The sequence below is a fragment of the Aphelocoma coerulescens genome, unplaced genomic scaffold (assembly GCF_041296385.1).
Source record: "Aphelocoma coerulescens isolate FSJ_1873_10779 unplaced genomic scaffold, UR_Acoe_1.0 HiC_scaffold_63, whole genome shotgun sequence".
Lineage (NCBI taxonomy): Eukaryota > Metazoa > Chordata > Aves > Passeriformes > Corvidae > Aphelocoma > Aphelocoma coerulescens.
Genome location: NW_027183981.1, coordinates 862,180 through 882,807, shown reverse-complemented (window position 1 = coordinate 882,807; position 20,628 = coordinate 862,180). Strand labels below are relative to the sequence as shown.

Genomic DNA, 20,628 nt, shown 5'->3' with positions numbered 1-20,628 from the left:
AAGGCAATGGAGTGGTAGAAAGCGCAAGGGAAGGACGTGGATGGGTCAGAAAGGCAAAGGAAGGGGGTAGTCAGGAATGGCAAGGAAATGCAAAGGCCTGGCAATGAGAGAAGAAAGAAGTAGGCACGTCAAGGGGGAGGTTGGGCATGCGAGGAAAGGCAAGGCAAGGGAGGGGTAAGCAACACAATGGGTGTCCTAAGAGGAACAGTCCATGCAGACAGAGCCAAGAGAAAAGTGGGTTGTCCCACACACGCGTTTGTTTCCACATGTGATCCCCTTTGGCTTGTCCTGCATCTTCACTGCTGTGCACAATCCTCTCCTCATTGTCCCATGCATTGAATTCCGTATGCAATCCTCTCCCTCTTTTCTGGCATACTGGAGGCTCTGTGTGCACTTCTCCATGTTCTCTGGAGTACTGGATGCCACACACTATCCTCTCTGTGTTGTTCCATGTTTTGGAGGCTGTGCACAAGCATCTATGGGTTGTCTCATGTGTGGGAGGCTCCACCCGATCTTCTCCATGTTGTCCCGTGCATTGAATTCTACATGTGATCCTCCCTGCATTGTCCCGTGCATTGAATTTTGCACGCGATACTCTCAGCACTGTCCCGCGTCTTGGATTCTGTGTGAGAGCCTCCCCGCATTGTCCCACACAGTGAATTCCACGCACAAGCCTCTCTGTGTTGTCCCATGCATTGGATTCCGCACGCGATCCTCCCTGCATTGTCCTGCGTCTTGGATCCCCTGTGGTCCTCCCTGTGTTGTCCTGTGCATTGAATTCTGTGTGTGATCCTCCCCTGTTGTCACACATACTGGACGCCATGTGCGATTCTCTCTAGCTTTTCCCCTGTGTTGGATTATGTCCATGTTCTTGCCTGGGTTTCCATACCCCCACTCCCTGTGCTGGACTCTGCACACAGTCCTGGGTTTTGTGGAAGTTGAACCGCATGCAGTTGGGTTTTCCCCATTCTGCATTCTGACCTGTCCTGGTTTTCCTCTGTGCTGGACTCTCTGCATGGTCCTGCCTGGGTTTACTCCATCTCCCAGGATATGAGCACTATTCCTTCAGTGGTTTCTCCTGTGCCAGGCTCCACGGGTGATTGTGCCTGGATTTTCCCCTCCGTGAGAGGCTTTGCACACAATCCTGCCTGGGTGTTCCCCTCTCTGTGGCAGGCTCCATGCATTATCCACCTGGGTTTTCCCCCGTTCTGCACTCTGGCCTTAATCCCCCTGGATTTCCCCCCAGTGCCAGATTCCATGTGTGTTCCAACCCAGGCTTTTCCTCGTGCTGGACTCCAGGTATGATCCCAGGTGTTTTTCCCTCCCACCTGGGTGGGTGGGCTCTGCGTGTGGCCCCACCTGTGTTTACTGCTATTCTGTATTCCAGCCTTGTGATTCCAGCACAAGTTTTTTCTTTTTGCTGGACTGCATGCACAATCTTGAATGGGTTTTCTCCCCTGTGACAGATTTCTGGCATGATCCTTCTTGGGTTTTCCTCCCCATGCTGGACTCCCTGTGCAATTCCACCTGGATTTTTCATTATTCTATATTCCAGCCTTGATTCAAAATGGGGTTTTGCCCTGCCCTGCCCCTTGCCTCTGTGCAAGCCCACCCAAGTTTCCCCCCCACTCCCCATGCCAGACTCCGGGTGCAATTCAGTCTGGATTTTCCCTCATTCTCCATCCTGGCCTTGATCTGGGCTGGGCTTTTCTCTATGCCAGACTCCTGCCTGTGTTTTAAATTTTAACTGTAATCCTAGGCAAGTCTACCCTGAAATTGGGCCAAAGGAATATTCCCACACACAGACACACTTATGCAGCAATTTATTAGGAAGGCTGGCGAACCATAGCATTTGAGCTGCCTTACAGTTGGAAACAAGTCCCTGCTTTAGAAGCTTTCAGTGAAGTACTTAAGCTCTCCTGAGATCCAGTCTGTCAGTAGTAGCTTCCCATACTTCCTGGGAAACTGGATAGGTGTTGCAGAATGATAGAGGATCAGGGACATGGATTATTGATAAAGGGAACAAATTAATAACATAACTGTACAAGCAAAAGCCTGCAAGCAAAGGCCTGCATGAGAAAAAGCCTCCATGAGAAATGCCTGTGTGAGAAACAAGCCTGAGAACAAAAAGGGAGTTTTAAGGAGGTACAGTCCTGTGCTGATAAGATATACTGACCATGAGAAGGGAGGAAAGAGTTTGATCTGTCAAGACAAAACATAAAGCTTGCCAAATGTAGTTTTTATCTAACCCAATTATGTAGAAGTAAGAATGCGCCTTTGTAAGCTTAAACTAATTAAAGAACTGATAAGCTTGTATTCAATACTATATAAGTGCCTCTGTATTGCTAATAAAAGAAGCTTGCTCTACCAATCACATTTCCCCCACCTGAAAGTCGGCAGATAGGGACCCTCCTAAATACCATCTGGACTGGGCACAGCTACTTTCCTGGAGAGATGCTCCAGCAGCACTTGGCAGTGAGTGCTGGGGTTTAATCCATTGGAAGGGTTAAATCCATGATCACTGCTGGACTCTTGACAGCACTGAATTCCCAAGTAATGGGACAGGAGCCTTTGAAACTGCCCCTTCCAGGATGGTAGCTGGTTTGTACCAGTACCTATAACCTGGGATTGATCCTGATTTTTTGACTCTAAAGTCACTGACGTGCTGGATTACGGAAAACAGACAAGATAGTGGATCAATCATTTATGTCACCTGGTGATTTTTGGGCAGGGCTCAGCAATTTGCAGTGGGGATGTTGTAGTGGTTTGGTCTAAAATACTCATTACTGTTTATCTTCTGTGAGATAAAAGTTAGGAGAAATGCAAAGCAGGCACCAACTTGAATGAATATAAAGAAGTTTATTAACAGACCTAAAAGAAGAAAAGAAAAAAAATTATACCACCTTTAGAACTCTCCTCCTCCCCCCACCTTCCTCCCTTCTCCCACTGACAATGTAAAGACAACCCTTAAGATGTTCAGTCTGTTACCACTTCCATAATAACCTTGTTCAGTCCATTTAGAAAGAGAAGTCTCTTTTTGCTCATGCTATGAAAACAGTATCACACCGAGACAGCCACCCACTTCCAAATATTGTTCAGTCCATTCAGGAAGAGGAGTCTCTCTGCTTGCGATGTGAGTCCCTTCCCCCGACTTGCAGCTTTTCCCGCAACTGCTTTCGAGGGTCCACTCTTGAAAGTTTTCTGGGGTACAATTTTAAGGTTGAGCTGTTCAGAAACAAAAAAAACAGAGGCCCTTCTCCTTCCCTGGGAGCAAAGGGTCATCTTCATCTTTAAGACTATCTCTGGGAGCATCTCTAGGAATTGAGGTTTTTCTCCTTTCCTCTTTGGAGCAAAAGTCCTCATCTGGTTCATCTGGTTCATCTCTCTCTGTCCAAACTTCTCATGAAATTACAGCTGCGGCAGCATCTGCCTATTGCTTATGAGTTGAACACTCCACCCCCCATATCTTCATGAAATTACAACAGGATACTCTGATATATCATAGCTTCACAACAGACTATCAGCTTTAAGCATCTCCTCTCTCTCTTCCCTCAGGTTTTCAGCTCTTCACAGCACTAAAAGGGTTAATCTCACCTCGGCCTTGCAGCTGGAATGTGGCTTATCGCTGTTGGTCACCTGACCTCTGCCGGACAGAGGTGCCGCTTTGCTGAATCTCGGCCGCAGTGGAGGGGGGGGTTCCGAGCCTCTCTGGCCGCCCATGGCAAGGCAGTGGGGGGGGGTTCCACGGCTGGAACAGGCCCATGGCTTCAGGATGGCTGTGGCCCGGCCCAGCCTGGCCCAAGCAGGGCCTGGCCGGGCCCGCTGGCCCCCGCACGGGGCCTGCAGCCACCTGTCCCAGGGCCGGAAACGAGAGAGAGCTTGGGGGGGGAATTTGTCTATTCTTAAGTGTGTATCACAGAGGCGGTCACAACTTTAAGTGGCTTAAAGAATTGTCCATATTCAAACTGGCCAGCTGATAGGTTCTATCAGGTCCCAGAGGAAGCTGTAAGCACCCCTTAGCAAGGATATCCCTTCCGGGACTATGCTTGCTAACCTATGACAGATGTTTAGGGAGAGGAGCCACTGCTTCCCTTCCCAGCAAGGCAGGGAAAAGACAGCCCAGAGGATGAGGCTTGGGAAGGAATTGTGAGCTGAGAAGCAGCTCAAATCAGCCTTAAATTCCTGGAATGATCTGGGTTGGAAAGGACCGTATTGTATTCCAGCCCCCTGCCATGGTCAGGGACGCCTTCCTGGGGTGTCCCATGGAATATGCTCCATGCCAGGCTGGTGGAATGGCAGGGTTTTCTCCCTGAGCCCAGTCAGGGGCATTTTTGGGGTTTCTGTGGGAAGGAGCCTGCAAGCTGCACTTTCAGAGCTGGGAGGCTCCATGCCTGGAAATGTTTCCAGCACTGCTATTTGGGTTTTTTTCAGTCTTGGCCAAAACTGAGCATTACGTTTCTTCCCAGAGTGAGATGGTTTTCCTTGATTGTTGGGATTACACACTGGGTGTTTAAAGGCTGTGTTGTCTTTTTCTCCTGAATGGAAGAGTGGGGGAACAGGGATGCTCCCAAATGTCACAGACTTGTGGGAACAGCCTGGTTCCAGTGAGAAATGTCCTGCCCAGCTTATGGTGTGCACTGTGAGATGGTCTTTCCTGTTGTTTATTACTTAGAGCCTCTTGGAGTGCTGGCCTAGATTTGGGAGGAGCCAAGTAGGTTGAAGCTGTGAGGTTTTTTTGTGTCAGAATTCCATAAGGATGTTTTGCCTGGATGTCCCAAGGGGAAGGAACAGCTTTGGAGTTGTTGCAGGCCACATGCTGTGGATGCATCCCCTGAAAACCAGTTCAGGATTGTTTATCTGACTCTGCGCCTGATGTGTGGCTTCCAGGGAGCCTCTCGGTGTTCTGGATATTCCCAGGAGAGGATATTCCAACAGCTGCTTTTTCAGCTAGGAATTCCAAATGCAGTAAGTCAGTCACATTCCATGTGAGCTATCCCAGTGGTGGGATGTGAGCGGGAACACCCCACACTGCTGTTTGAGATATTCCCAACTGGAACTGGGGCTGACTGGGTGTTTTGGATCACTGAAGCCACAAGTTCAGCTTTGAATGGCATCCCCAGGGAATTCTGAAGCATCCCATATCTGTGGCACTCGGAACCACATCCCTGATGTGGAGCGAAAAGAGGAGGGGGAAGTTCTGAGTTAGTGGGAGGATGTTTCTGGAATGGAATTGGGATAGGTGCTGATCCTATCATGGAATCATGGGGCAGTTTGGCTTGGAAGGGACCACAAAGACCATCTGGACTCTGTCATCCCATTCCATGGCAAAGAACATGTCCAAAACTGCCTCCTCACCCTCATGGACATGGTGTCTTCCATAGCACTTTTTTGGGAATGGGAATGCCTGTTGGGAATTCTGGTGGAGCACCTAAAGATCAGGTAAAAATAGTAATGGGATTGTTTTTGCTGCTGCTGGATGTGGTTTTCTCTTTTCAAGATGTTCCTCTGGTTGATGTTTCCACAGTAGTTTTCTAGGGCTCATTTGAGGGTAATTCCAAGAATTTGAAAATAGTTGAAAAACAGTGGGAAAAAAATGTGAACCTGATCCATTTATAGTAATTCCGAACTTCTCCCAGAACACTGGTCTGGGGGAAACCTGATTATGGAGTAGAGATGCAGAGGAACAAGTGTTCTAAACCCCCCTGCCTCTCTGACAGAGAGAGCCTCTTCTGCAATCCCCTGCCTCTCTGACAGAGAGAGCCTTTCTGCAATCCCAGCAGATGTCTCTGAGAAACTGTGGGATCATAAGATTTTCTGGAAAACAAAACAAGGACAGACATGAGGGAATAGGCTTCCAATTTGTAATGATTTGATGGACTTAAGAATCATTCTTTTCTGGTTGACGCTCCCCTTTTTATTCCTGGAATAATTTAAAAATGATTCCTTTAACAAGTCATCTAAATTTGAGAGGAAACGATGCAAAATAAATGCAGAGAGATATCATAGAATCATCATGGAATCCCAGAATGTTTTGGGTGGGAAGAGACTTTAAGGAGCACTGTTGTGGTGACCCAGCCCACTGTGGGGCTGGGGCAGCATGATGCCAATCAATCCCAGCCCATTCCCTTGATCGAGTTTCCTGAAGAGGCAGACTCAGAGGTCGATGGGTGGCTCAGAAGCCTAAGCTGCACCCCCCTGGGCAGTGCCCGGGTCCAAGCCGCCTCCCCTGGTTTGGGAAAATTCTCGGTTACTCAGTTGTTCACTGGTTCTCTGTTATAACTCCTGCCTCTCGGTTTCCCCCAGTGGTTGTTAAATTGTATCCTCCCCCTGGCGTGTAACTCATTGGTTGTTTTCCCCTTTCCCCATGGTTTTCAAACTCCCTATAAAACTGAGGACAAGCCTCGGGAAAGGATCCCATCACATCCCATCGCATTCCATCCCTTCCGAGCTTGTTCTGGTTGTGAAACTTCTAACAGTAAACCTGTTAGGAGTCAGACCAGAACAGCCTCTCTCTTCCTTTGTCTCCAAGCTAACGTGAGCCAATACCATCGGCTCCTGCCGTGTTCCTTCTGCAAAGAAGCCAGCTAGCTAATTCAGCCAGCAGCTCTTTTCCTGATGCTGAAGTCACTTCAGCGACACACAGAAGAATGCACCTGGACTCTCTATGACCTGGGGCACGCCAGAGCTCGTGCCTCGAGCACAAATACCTCCTCAGGTTGTCGCACCAAGCATGGGGCTCATGTGAGTGGATCCCTGTGACGTCGTGGCTGTTGGTGGACAGCAAGAAGAAGTGACTTTGGACTTGCCGACGCCTCTCGGTGCAGTCCACTCTGTTTAAGGAGTGCTGCCCTGAGAGAAGGCTGCTAACTCCCACTGATTCTGCACTGAACTGACTTTGGAGAGCAGCTGTGCCTCGGAGAACCCCACCTGTGCTTTTTAGTTTGGGACCGGATGCCTTTTAACTGATTTCTGAAACTTGTGTGAGTATCCCCGGTCCCTGATATTTTGTTTCTTTTTTCATTTTGTGGGTGGCGGATGGAAGAAGTGCTGAGAGAGAGATGGGATCAAAACTCTCTCCGCCCCAAAGAGAGATTTTTCTGCAAATTGCAAAATTCTTTGAAGTTAGTGGGTTTAAATTTTCAAAGGGTTTGTTAAAACAGTTTATTCGCTGGCTTTTCTTTTACCTTCCTCAAGTGTCTCCTGCAAATTTAAAATCTCCTGCCTTCTGGCAGGCTGTGGGGGATAAGATTACTGATTTAAAGCAAAAAGGGGACTCCTCTGGAGAAAATTTTTTTCCTCTAGTTCTAGTCCTTTGGGACTTGCATAAAATGGATCAGAAAGTAAAAGAAAAGCACAAATTCCCTCGCAGTTCTTCCCATATCCTTCCTTCCTCCCCTCTTGCTCCTCATCCCACTTCCCCTTTGTTGGAAAAACCGAATGGGGTGATATGCCAAGAGGCTCAGAGGTGCTACCTTCTCTCTGACCCCTCTCGGTCTTTTCAGCCACCCTGTTGGGGTAGCTCTGGTCAAGCTGCCTCGACCCCTTCCCAAACCTCGTATCCCTCGCCCTCTTCTCCAGTTGTAAGCCCAGAAAACTGTTCTAAATGCTGTTTGCCATTGTCCCCCCCCCCACTCCATGTGTCTGAACAATGGCGCTGACCACGTGGCACAGTTCACCCCTCCCCCCTCTTCTTCTTCCCACAGGCCCTTTCGCCCTCCTACCCCCAATGCTTTCCTACTCCCCCCCCCCCAGACGTGATGCCATTGGATTCCTCCCACACATTGGGTACCGCCCCCTGCATTGGGAATCCCCGCCCATCCTGTGACCATGCCTCCTGGTCCTCCAACCCCACCCCCTGTGGAGGAGACTTCCTGGTTCCCCCCCCCCCCCCACCCCTCCCCCCCCTTCTGGTTCCCACGGGGTAGAAACCAGAACCGATGCCTTCTTGAAATCGGGTCCGGGAGTCCCCTCAGCCCCCTCCTACGCCTTTGCTGCTCCTGTAACATATGATCGAACTGGAAATAATCCTACATGGAAACCTTTTGATTCTGCAGGGCTGAAAGAGCTTTGCAAAGCCCAGAAAGAATTTGGAAGGGAGAGTCAGTATTTTAAGAACCTTCTTAAGGTAACTCTCACCAGTACAGTTCTTGTGCCACATGACCTCAAAAGCATTTTCTCCTGCTTGCTTTCCCCATCCAAGTTTCAAATGTGGGAAGAAGGTTGGAGAAAGCACTGGGAGAGGTCCTCCCTATTTTACTGCAGGATCCAAACAACGTGGGAGTTTCTATGGTCCACCTTACTGGTGAGGGGTTATTGTCCAAGCCCCAGAACCAGGCTCAAAATACACCAGAGCCGGTCCTGAATGCTGTAAAGCAAGCAGCACAGCAAGCGTTCTTAATGATGCCCCCTAAATTAGGACCTCAATTGAATTATACAGAGATTCGGCAACTGCAAAATGAGCCATTTGTTGATTTTGTGGATAAACTGAGGCTTATAGTGGAAAGACAAGTGGAAGATCAGAAAAAAAGAGAGCATATCATAACGCAAATCGCAAAAGCTAATGCCAATGATGCTTGTAAATGAGTGATTTTGGGTCTTCCATTTGAACCTCCGCCGACATTAAGTCAAATGATTCATGCTTGCACGACTTTAGTGCCTATTAATAAGCCAAATTTTAAAACAGGGGAAAATTTAATAGGAACTGCAGCCGCTGCTGATGCAACAGCATCTCAGGGCGATAAAAATGCTAATTGGGTCTGTCCCAGGTGTGGCAAACCAGGGCACTTGGCCTGAAACTGCAGAGCTCCGGCTTCAACTAATCAGGGTTCCTGAGCTGTCTCACCAAGGCAAATGACATCGCCTTCTGCCGATGGGATGCAGCCAAAAAACTGACCAGACCATGTGGATTGGCAGGGCCATGCGGGGGAATGAATCAAGAACTGCCACCAGGAAAATGGTCACCACGACCTCTGCAACTCAAATGGACTCGGTGACACCCCAAAGAGTCCTGAGTTGTGAGAATCTGAGAGACTGTATATTGTTTGTGTTAAAAGATGTTGTACATTCACCAGCTGATATTTGTGTTACCCTAGAAATTGTTCGTGGGGCCACAAGGGTTCTTTACTGTCAATATCCAGTGTGTTAACCCTCCCCTTTTTCTTGCTGCTAACCAGGTTGTGGCCCAAGCTATTCTCATGCCCAGTAGTCCACCACAGGACTACAACCCCTCTGTCTTCTGGGCTGAGGCAGCTGGGAATGACAAGCCCATGCTTAACTGCAAACTGTCTTGCCAAGGCTTGGACATCAGCCTGGCAGGAAGGATGGACACGGGAGCAGATGTGACAGTCATTTCTTCCCACAATTGGCTGTCACACTGGGAGCTGCAGCTGGCAGAAGGTATTGTGAGGGGTGTGAGGGGATCTATATCTGCCCAGAGAAGCAAGGCAGTTGTCCAAATCGAGGGTCCAGAGGGACAGATAGCATCAGTCTGTCCTTTTGTAATTGACTCTGGATTTACATTGTGGGGCAGAGATCTCATGTCCCAGTGGAGGGCTTGAGTTGAAATTCCATCTCAACCCCAAAATTTTTAGTAAAGGCCACTGAGGAGTACCCCTTCCAGTAATTAAATTGGATCTCTGACGAACACGTCTGGATCGATCAGTGGCCTTTGAAAAAAGACAAATTAAAGGCACTCACTGCACTTGTGGAGGAGCAGTTGAGAAAGGGTAATCTGGAACTCTCTAATAGACCTTGGAATTCCCCAGTATTTGTAATCAAAAAGCCAGGGAAAGACAAGTGGCACCTCCTACAGGACTTGCAGAAAATAAATGCAGTTATTGAGGACATGGGACCCCTGCAGCCCGGAATGCCTTCACCCTCCATGCTCCCCAGGCAGTGGAAGGTAGCAGTCACTGATATTAAAGACTGTTTCTTCCAGATCCCTCTACACCCAGACGATGCACCCCAGTTTGCCTTCTTGGTACCTTCCATCAACTGAAAGGCTCCCATGGAGCGCTACCAGTGGCGAGTTTTGCCTCAAGGCATGAAAAACTCACCCACCATCTGCCAGTGGTATGTTGCCTTCATTCTGTCCCCCATCAGAAAGTTAGCAGCAAAGGCAGTAGTGCTCCACTATATGGACGATGTTTTGGTGTGTGCTCCTAACCAATCCTATTTAGACTGGACATTGGGGAAGGTAATCGAGGCCTTAGAGGCAAATGGATTTGAAATCCAGGCTGAAAGGGTCCAGAAAACCTCTCCATTTAAATACCTTGGACTGAAAATCCATGAACAAACTGTGGCTCCCCAACAAGTCAAAATTAATGATAACCCTAAGACCTTGCAGGAACTCCACCAACTCTGCAGGTCCATAAATTGGGTGAGGCCTCTTCTAGGGCTGACAACAGAAGATCTCGCTCCTCTGTTCAACCTCCTGAGAGGGAAAGATGACCTCACATCACCTAGGCATCTAACAGAGGAGGCAAGACAGTCCATCTGTAAGGTACAGGAAGTGCTGTTGTCCCGGCAGGCACACCACTGCACCCCAGGTCTGCCTTTTCAATTTATTGTATTAGGGGAAATGCCATACCTCCATAGGCTGATATTTCAGTGGGACGAGGTGCAGAGTGATCCCGTTAATCATCGAGTGGGTTTTCCTCTCGCACCAGCCGTCAAAAAGTATAACAACACCACAGGAGCTCATGGCTCAGCTGGTGATGAAAGCTAGATCCCACCTCCGCACCCTTGCAGGGTCTGACTTTACATGCATCTACTTACCATTGGCAACCGATTCACTTGATAACCTCCTTCAAAACAATGAGCACCTCCAATATGACCTAGACAGCTACACAGGCCAAATTTCTATAACCACCCAAAACACAGACTGTTTACTTCAGTCTTCAAACTGATTCAAAAACAAATTCAAAGCAGAAAACCATTAAATGCCTTGACAATCTTTTCAGATGGCTCCGGACGTTCCTGTAAATCTGTCGTCACATGGAAGGATCCCTGCACTCAGACGTGGGAGTCTGATGTGCAGGTAGTTGAAGGATCCCCACAAGTGGCAGAACTTGCAGCCATGGTCAGAGCATTTGAGCCGTTCAGTGAACCATTCAATTTGATAACTGATTCGGCCTATGTAGCAGGTGTAGTTTCCAGGGCAGAGAGAGCCTTACTAAAAGAGGTTGCAAACCCAAAAATTCATAACTTGCTTTCGAAATTGATTCAACTGATGTCCCACCAAAAGCACCCATTCTATGTCATGCATGTGAGATCATACACTGACCTGCCAGGATTTATTGCCAAAGGGAACAGGAGAGCAGATGCCCTAGCTATGCCCATCGAATTAGCGAATCTGCCTAACAGATTCCAGCAAGCCCAGGTGAGCCATGCAATGTTCCATCAGAATGCTCCAGCTCTCATTCGAATGTTCCACCTCACTAGAGACCAGGCAAAAGCCATTGTGGCAATATGCCCCAACTGCCAAAAACATCAGCTTACATCATTAGGTCAAGGGGTTAACCCCCAAGGCCTAGGCAGTTGTGAGGTATGGCAAACAGATGTCACTGACTTCCCCCAGTTTGGTTGCCAAAAATATATTCATGTATCTGTGGATACCTTTTCTGGTGCAACCTTTGCCTCAGCCCACTGTGGAGAGAGGGCCAAAGATGTCATCAACCACCTAGTACAGGCCTTTGCTGTGTTGGGGACACCAAATAAATTAAAAACTGACAATGGACCAGCGTACACCTCTGCAGAGTTAAACAGATTCACGAGGGAGTGGGGTGTGGATCACATCACTGGCGTCCCTCACTCACCCACAGGCCAAGCCGTCGTAGAAAGAAAGCATCAAACACTAAAAAGACTGCTAGAACAACAAAAAGGTGGCAGCAAGATCTCTGCCCCCATCATAAGACTGTCCAAAGCGTTGTTTACTTTGAACTTTTTAAACTGTTCCTATGAGGAGCCTGATCCTCCCATCATGAGACACTTCACAAACTCTGCCAAACATAAACTGACTGAGACACCTGAGGTCCTAATCAAAGACCCTCATACTTTACAAATACATGGCCCATACCCCCTAGTCACCCAGGGGAGAGGCTATGGGTGTGTTTCTACCCCAGAAGGTCCAAGATGGATCCCTGAGAAGTGGATCAAACCCTTTTTGAGACCACCTGCAGATGCCAAACAAAGGAAAGAAGCTGCCACAGCCTGGAAAAGAAGAAAAACCAAGCCACCTGGAAAAGACTCCTCCTCCAGGCCTAAAAAACAAACCTTCCACCTCTCAGTCTCCTTAAAATGTGTCTCCCTTCCCAAAATGACCCCTCAGTTTTGTTTTGAAAGAGGGGGAGTCCAAGGGAGCCATTGTTATGTAAGTTAATTGTATTTGTGTTAACCATATTTGTGTTACACTGTCTCTAAAGTTACCACCCTTAACTGCGTGATGACATCCTACCTGCTGCTGTTCCACCTGCTGCTGCAGCTCCTCCTCTGCACTGGGAGCTCCAGCAGCTGGATTCCTTCCATTGTCAAGGACACTGCATGGGGTTTCTTTATGGAGTTGTTAATTTTATTAGCCCTTCCTATTTTTAGGTGTTTGGTTTTGAAATCCCTTAAGCCTTCCCCCTCATTTCAAGGTAATAAAAAAGGAGATGTTGCGGTGACCCAGCCCACTGTGGGGCTGGGACAGCGAGGTGCCAATCAATCCCAGCCCATCCCCTGGACCGAGTTTCCTGAAGAGGCAGACTCAGAGGGTGGGTCGATGGGTGGCTCAGAAGCATAAACTGCACCCCCCTGGGCGGCGCCCGGATACGAGCTGCCTCCCCCGGTTCGGGAAAATTCTCGGTTACTCAGTTGTTCACTGGTTCTCTGTTATAACTCCTGCCTCTCGGTTTCCCCCAGTGGTTCTTGTTAAATTGTATCCTCCCCCTGGCTTGTAACTCATTGGTTGTTCTCCCCTTTCCCCGTGGTTTTCAAACTCCCTATAAAACTGAGGACAAGCCTTGGGGAAGGATCCCATCGCATTCCATCCCTTCCAAGCTTGTTCTGGTTGTGAAACTTCTAACAATAAACCTGTTTTATTGTTACAGAGAAGCCTCTCTCTTCCTTTGTCTCCAAGCTAACATGAGCCTGCTGTGTTCCCTCTGCAAAGAAGCCAGTGAGCTAGCTCAGCCAGCAGCACCTCTTCCTGATGTTGAAGTCGCTTCAGCGATGCACAGAAGTAATGCAGTTGGACTCTCTATGACCTGGGGCACACCAGAGCTCGTGCCTCGAGCACAAGAACTGCGTTAGAGCACCTCATTCCATCCCCTGCCATTCCATCCACTAGCTGAGGATGCTCCAAGCCTTGTGCAGCCTTGGACACTTCCAAGGATAGGGTAGACATGATTTCTCTGGGGTTTTGGGCACAAGAAGAAATTTCCAGCATGGAACTATGATGTTTCCTTTGCTCTTTCTGGCCCCAGCAGAGCTTTGGGAAGCAGAGGTTGTGGAAACAGGAGCTTTGCCAGCCACCTTGGGGGAGTCTCTGATGTCCCAAAAACCAGCAAAGCAAACTCTGTGGTTTTAGAAGTTCCCCTTCTGTATTCTTTTTCTCTTAAAGAATTTTCTCCCTACATGTTGCCAGGGGGACAAATTACTGGGTGTTAATGAAAAACAAAAGACCTGGCCATAGAGCGAGGGGTCCAGCTGGCTACTCTCTTTCACCTGGGCTTGTGGGCTGTGAGTTCCCAGTGTTTGGATGGAGAGGGAGGCAGGAAGGAGTTAGTCAGCACTGGAGACTTCTGCTTCTTCAGCTGCCTTCCTTCCTTCTACCAGAGAAACCCCAGGATCCCAAGCCCGCCTTCCCTGCCCCGCTGGGAGCTGGGCTGTAGCCGCCCTAGCCCCGCTTCAAGCCTTTGCTACTCTGTAGCCCCACCGCACCCTGCCTGCCCAGACCTCTGGGGGTTCCCACCGCAGCTCCAGAGTTCAATACATCGCGTCTGCCACCCGGCATTTGTGCTTGTCCCTGCCGTTCCAGCCTGCCATTCCAGCCTGCTGTTCCCGAGGGTCCGGCCGGACACCGGGGCCAGCTGCCCAGGGGTTTGTGAAGCCTTTGTTCCATCCCTTCCCGGGATCCCAGGGCACCGGTGCCGCGTGCTCCCCGAGCTCGCTCCGGAGCGCCCCCTGCAGCCGTGGGGGAACCATCGCACCTGCCCTGCTCACCAGGAGCCGCCAGCGCCACTGCTGGCTGAGAGCAGAACTGCACCCAAGGGGAAACGGCCTGACAGCCAAGAAGGCTGGGACTGGGTTTGTGATTGTTTGCTGTTACTGCCTTAGCTATTGCTGTTTGTTTGACTGGTTATATATATAATAGTAAAGAACTGTTATTCCTGTTCCTCATATCTTTTCCTGAAAGCCCCTTAATTTCAAAATTATAATAATTCTGAGGGAAGGGGGTTGCAATTTTTTTTCTTCCATTTTAAGGGAGACTCCTGCCTTCCTTGGCAGACACCTGTCTTTCAAACCAAGACAGAAGTACAGGGACAACCCAGAGAGAGTAGCTATGTGTGTAGAAATGGCCATAAAATCCCCAAACCCAGATTGGGGTGATCTAAATGTTATGCTAGATGAATTATTGGATAAAACAGAGAGAGAAATGGTCAACAAAGCTGCTGTATCTGCTATAGAAACTCAAATTGCAACTGGGAGTCTCCAAGGGTCAGTTAATGACATCTATCCCCTAGCAAACCCTGGCTGGGATCCCAATGTCCCAGAACAGATGGAAAAGCTGAAGCTATACCAGAAATGGGTGGTTATTGAGTTAATAACATATTCTGTGTTAAACACTTTAAAATGTAAAGTGAGTCAAGACACTGTGGATGTGATCGGAGCTACAGGGATAAGTGAAACAAAGCCTTTTTTTCAACCTTAAAAATTTAAATTGAGAAAACACTGGGTCACTCACCAGTTCCTGTATATGCCAAATTCCCCAATGCCATTATTGGGCAGAGATTTATTGGAAAAATTGGAAGCAGAAATTAAGTTTTCCAAGGAGGGGGGAGTGAAAGTTATAATCCCAGAATCTAAAATTATCAAAGCAGCTGCTATACTTGTGCCGGAATGCCATGGAAAAATTCCCAAAGAAGTTGAAGAGGCTGTCATTCAAATAGTGTGGGCCAATGATTCTCCTGGGAGATCCAAAAGAGATGAACCTGTGAGTATCACACTCAAAGCAGGGGCTACACCAGTAAGGCAAAGACAATATCCTCTGAAATTAGAAGCTCGTAAGGGATTGGTACCTGTGATTGAAAAGTTTCTCAAATTTAGGTTGTTAGTGGAATGAGAATCCAGGTACAACACACTAATCTTGCCAGTAAAGAAAGCTGATGGTAAAAGCTACAGGTTGGTACAGGATTTGAGGAAAATTAACAAGATAACAGAGGACATACACCCAGGGGTAGTGAATCCTTACACACTATTGACAACACTAACAAATGAATTAGAGTGATTCACTGTTTTAGATCTCAAGGATGCCTTTTTCTGCATTCCTGTGCATAAGAATAGCCAAGAATTCTTTGCTTTTAAGTGGGAGAACCGTGAAACAGGGAGAAAGACCCAGCTCACCTGGACACTTTTACCACAAGGATTCAAAAACAGCCCAACCATATTCGGAAACCAGCTGTCAAAGGAGCTTGAGGACTGGAGGAAACAAGAACCAGGAGGAGCGGTTTTCCAGTATATTGATGAGATCTTGATAGCGGCCAAGACACAAGATGACTGCATCGAGCTCACTGTAAGTCTGTTGAACTTTTAAGGCCAAAGTGGGTATCAGGTCGAGAGAGAGAAGGCACAGGTTGCCAGGGAAACAGTAGTATACCTGGTCCTGGAAATTTTCCGTGGACATCAACAATTCAGCAGAGAGCGGAAGGAAGCCATCTGTCAACTTCCAGAGCCCCATACTGTAAGGGAGAAGCAGGCCTTCCTGGGAATGGTAGGTTGGTGTCGCCTGTGGATATCAAACTACGGTCTACTGGTGAGACCTTTATATGAGGTCCTTAAAGCAGCTGAAAAGGGGACAATCCTGTGGACAGAGAATGCCAGGGCTGCATTTAAACAGCTGAAACATTCCCTGATGTCAGCCCCAGCTCTGGGGCTGCCAGACTTGATTAAACCTTTTGAACTCTTTACACATGAGTGACTGAATGTTGCTTGGGGATACTGGCACAGCACCTTGGAGACCAGCGAAGAGCTGTGGCCTATTTTTCAAAACAACTAGACAGTGTAGCCCAGGGTTGGCCAGGATGCTTGAAAGCTGTGGCAGCAACAGTCCTTCTGATACAGGAGGCCCGTAAATTCACCTTTGGGCAGCACATTGTCGTGTATGTACCTCATGCAATGATAAATGTGCTAGAGCAAAAGGGGGGACACTGGCTCTCCCCTAGCAGGATGCTTAAATATCAATCTGTGTTGTTAAAACACAATGATGTTACTCTAAAGACAACTTCTGTGGTAAGCCCTGGGATGTTTTTATCATCCACATTACTTGATAGTGTGCCTGAGCATGATTGTTTGCAGACAATAGAGGAAACTTATTCCAGCAGACCAGACCTGAAAGATGTTCTGTGGGGTATGCCCAGCCCCTGCCTTGGAGGGATCTCTGCTGAGATAAGAGATTTTGCAATCACCCAGCAGGACTCCCTGGAAAGGCAACCACTTCTTTGGTCATGGCAAGAAAAGACAGACCCACAATACTTTGGGAGACACTATGCAGATTTCTTCGTAACCCATTGGCCTGTAACCATCCCAGATCCTCTGTAATCCATTGGTCCTTTACTGATCCCCTGTATCCCTATAAGAGCAAGCCCTATGGGCCCCTGTGGCTCACAGAGAGGGCTCTTGTCCCTGGCTCTCCCCTTCGCTGGAGGGGACCCACAATAAAGCTACCTTCTGTGCTGAACCAGCCACACGAGCCTCTCGTCTCTCTCTCTGGTCTGGCTTGGCCTGGAGGCTGCCCTGCAGAGCTGAGCTGGAATCACAAGCTGATAATCACTAAAGAGCTGACAGCCTCTGCAAGGGCCCTCCTGCCAGCAGCTGAGGGAAGACACCGGACCTCGGGAAGGTGATTCCTTTCGGGACCATCTCCCCGGACCGGTCACCTCTTCCTGGGTCAGAGCCGCTGACCCCCCCATCACCAGCTGTAATAATGTTCCTTTGAAAGATCCAGACTGGGAATTGTACACTGATGGGAGCAGCTTCATGTAAAATGGTAGGAGGATGACTGATTACGCTGTAACCACCTCAGATAAAATCATTGAGGCAAAAGCCTTGCCTCCAGATGTATCATCACAGAAAGCTGAACTCATTGCACTAGAACTGAGCGAGGGGAAGAAGGTGAACATATGGACTGATTCCAAATATGCCTTCAGTGTTGTTCATGCCCACGAAGCTATTTGGAAGGAATGTAGCCTGCTGACTGCTCAAGGTAATGAGGTCAAGCATGCTAAACAAATCCCTGCACTTTTACAGAGCATTTGGAAGCCTACAAAAGTGGCTATCATGCATTGCAAGGGTCATCAAAAAGGGAAAACAGCCCCTGAACTGGAAAATCGTTTTGCTGACAAAACAGCCAGGGGGATTACAGAAAAAGGCATTTTTGCAGTGGTACCACAGAAAGAGGTAGATTTGTCATCATTTACCCCAAAATATGATCAGAGGGATCACAAATTAATTAAGTTCCTTAAGGCTGAAATCAAAGAACGTGCGTGGGCTGTCACCCTGGTAGGACAAGCTGTAGTTCTACCTCTGATCCTTCGGGAAATAGCCCAACGAGAGCATGAAAGTACCCATTGGGGAACAGAAAATCTTTTAAAACATTTGAGGAAAGTAGTGATAGGGAGAGAAATGACTGATATTGTACAATCTGGAACAAGCAAGTGTTAAACCTGCTGTAAAAACAACCCTGACACAAGCAAGAGAGTTGTGTTAGGAGTGACAAAGACAGGAGATCTGTCGGGAGATTATTGGCAAATCGATTTTTCTGAGATGCCACGCAAAGAGGGATGCACGTATATACTGGTACTGGCTGACACCTTCAGTGGATGGCCTGAGGCGTTCCCCTGTCACACCAACACAGCAAAAGAAGTAGTGAGGGCTTTGCTCAATCATATAATACCAAGATTTGGGGTTCCTTTGGGAATGTCATCAGATAGGGGACCACATTTTGTTGCAACAGTGGTTGGGGAAGTTAGCAGGATTTTGAGACTTACCCGGGACCTGCACACACCATACAGGCCCCAGGCAAGTGGCAAAGTTGAACGCATGAACGGGACCCTCAAAACCCTGATGTGCAAGATTTGTCAAGAGACATCTGTGACATGGGTACAAGCCCTGCCTGTAGTCTTGCTGAGAGTCCGCATACAGCCAAGGAGAAGGGACAACATCAGTCCCTATGAAATATTATATGGCAGGCCATAGCAGGTTCCACATATCCCAGGGGAAATTCATATGTCTTGGGGTGACTTTATGATGTGTATCCCATATCACTGCCCCATGCCCAGGAATTAATTTTTGTGCCTTTCTATGCCTTTAAACTGAGCCTGAGAGGGGGGAGGAAAAAACTGAGCAAAACTTTTTCAAAGCAGTTGGCAGCTTGTTCAAGGTCACACAGAGATAGCAATTTTTTTCCACCTGCAGCAGGGGAGGGAGAGAGAAGGGAGGCACCCAGCTTGCTTTTCTTTCCAGCTAGCTTTTGGCAGTTTTTTTTCTCAGCTCCTTTTCCTTCGGACAGTTGAACTTTTGTTTTCCTGGGACTTTGATTTTTTTTTTCCTTTTCTCTCTGCTGAACTGTTTCAACATCAGAATACATCAGGAGGAATTTCCACCGAGGCCTTGGCCCTGGAGGTGGGCCCACCAGCCCCTCCCAGCTCCAAGGAAGGGGAGAGAGAGACTATGGAAGGACTCTGAAATTTTTCCCCAAGTTTCTCTCAGCAGATCGAGAGGTTTTATCATTCAGCATCATTATCCCTTTTCCTGTGTGTTTGTTAAATAAATAGTTTTTATCTCTTTCACTTTCCTTCGAGGAAAATTTCTTTTTCCCAAACCTGGTGGGGGAGGGGTGGTTATAGTCTGCCTTCTCTCAGAGGATATATTTCTAGATTTGGCCAAACCGGCACAGAGGTAAAAATGATTTGCAGAAGTATTTAATGGCTCTGAGTTACACTTTGCAGAAGCTCCAGAGATTAGTCGTGTTATCCAAACCAATAGGATTGGACACTATTGAGGAAGATTGTGAGAAAGGGAATATTGTGGAAGATTGGCTACGTGAAAAAGGGCACATAAGACCCCTGCAGCTTGCTCAGCATTGCACACATCTTGTGTAACAATTGAAGTTGCAAAAGGCTGCACTTAGCCTGCCTAACAACTGAGACACCATTGAGTTCTTATTGCTGAGCTAAGTGTTTTATTGCAGAGTTAGCAAGGTTAGTCTTTGGCAGTAAAACAATAAAATACTGTTGGTTAGAAAAGACAAAGAAAAAGAGAATTGCTGACCACAGAAGAGGAGCTAGGAGGAGTTAAGAAGTCAGCTAAGACTATGTGAACCACTTAGAATGCGCCTTTACAAATATTCATAAGCCTATTATAGATAGTATATAAGAAACTTTAGTATGATCAAGGAACGGAATCCTGCTGATCACTCATATTGAGCGTCCGGGCTTTCCCTCCGCCGTGACAGGACACACCTGCTCATCCATTCCAGCCTGGAGACTGGGTCTACATCAAGTGATGGGACAGTGACTCCTTGCAAGCCAAGTGGAAGGGACCATTCCAAGTTTTGCTGACCACTTTTACTGTGGTCAAGGTTGCTGGCAAGGGACTGTGGATTCACTACTCCAGGGTGAAGAAAGCTTCTGCTCCCAAAATCACCAAGAAGACAGAGACTGATACAAATCAGAAAGATGCAGTTTAAACTGTTTTTTACATGTTTGCTGTTTGCCCAACTGGCAACCATGGTTCAGGGTTCACCCCATGATTTGCATAAGACCGTGGTCCAAATGTGTCCAAAATTCTTAATAAGAGTGATTGTTGGATCTGTACTCAGTTACCACTCCTAGATGGGAGGGGTCACTGGCCATTGATTGGCATTTTAATGGAAGAGAACCACACTGAAATGTGGGAACCAATTAATAGCACCCTTCTGCCCCCCATACCCCTGAGCAGCCTGGTAGAGCGTGCAAACTATAAGGTTCCTTGTGCAATTGTAAATGCCACAGGAAAAGCTGTTCTTCCTTCATACTGTCATAAGACCCATTTCAGGGAAATAACAGACCCAAGAATTGCGGCAAAGATGAAATTGACAGGGTGGAGACTGGCTCAGGGTTGGGACGGGGTTGTATTGGATATGTGGTGATAAGGCCTGGAAAGTTATGCCCGTGAACAAAGACCAGGCTTGTGCCACTGGGGCTGTGGTCCCAAATATTTAACCATCTTGAAAAACCAAATGAGAAGAGAAAATGATCTCTTAACTCCCTCACTGAACGTCCTACACTTTTCCATAGCATAATCAGAGCCCTTGTACCCACTTAGGGAGTGGTTGAACTGGAGAGAGCAATTGTAAACATCTCAGCTGTCACTGAATGTATTGAGCAGCAT

General features: G+C 47.8%; 1 pseudogene; it reads right to left on the bottom strand.

Annotated features, from left to right (window-relative positions):
- Positions 1 to 15,218: 15,218 nt before the first annotated feature.
- Positions 15,219 to 20,628, bottom strand: part of LOC138102151 (enhancer of filamentation 1-like) — a 46,580-nt pseudogene continuing 41,170 nt past the window's right edge.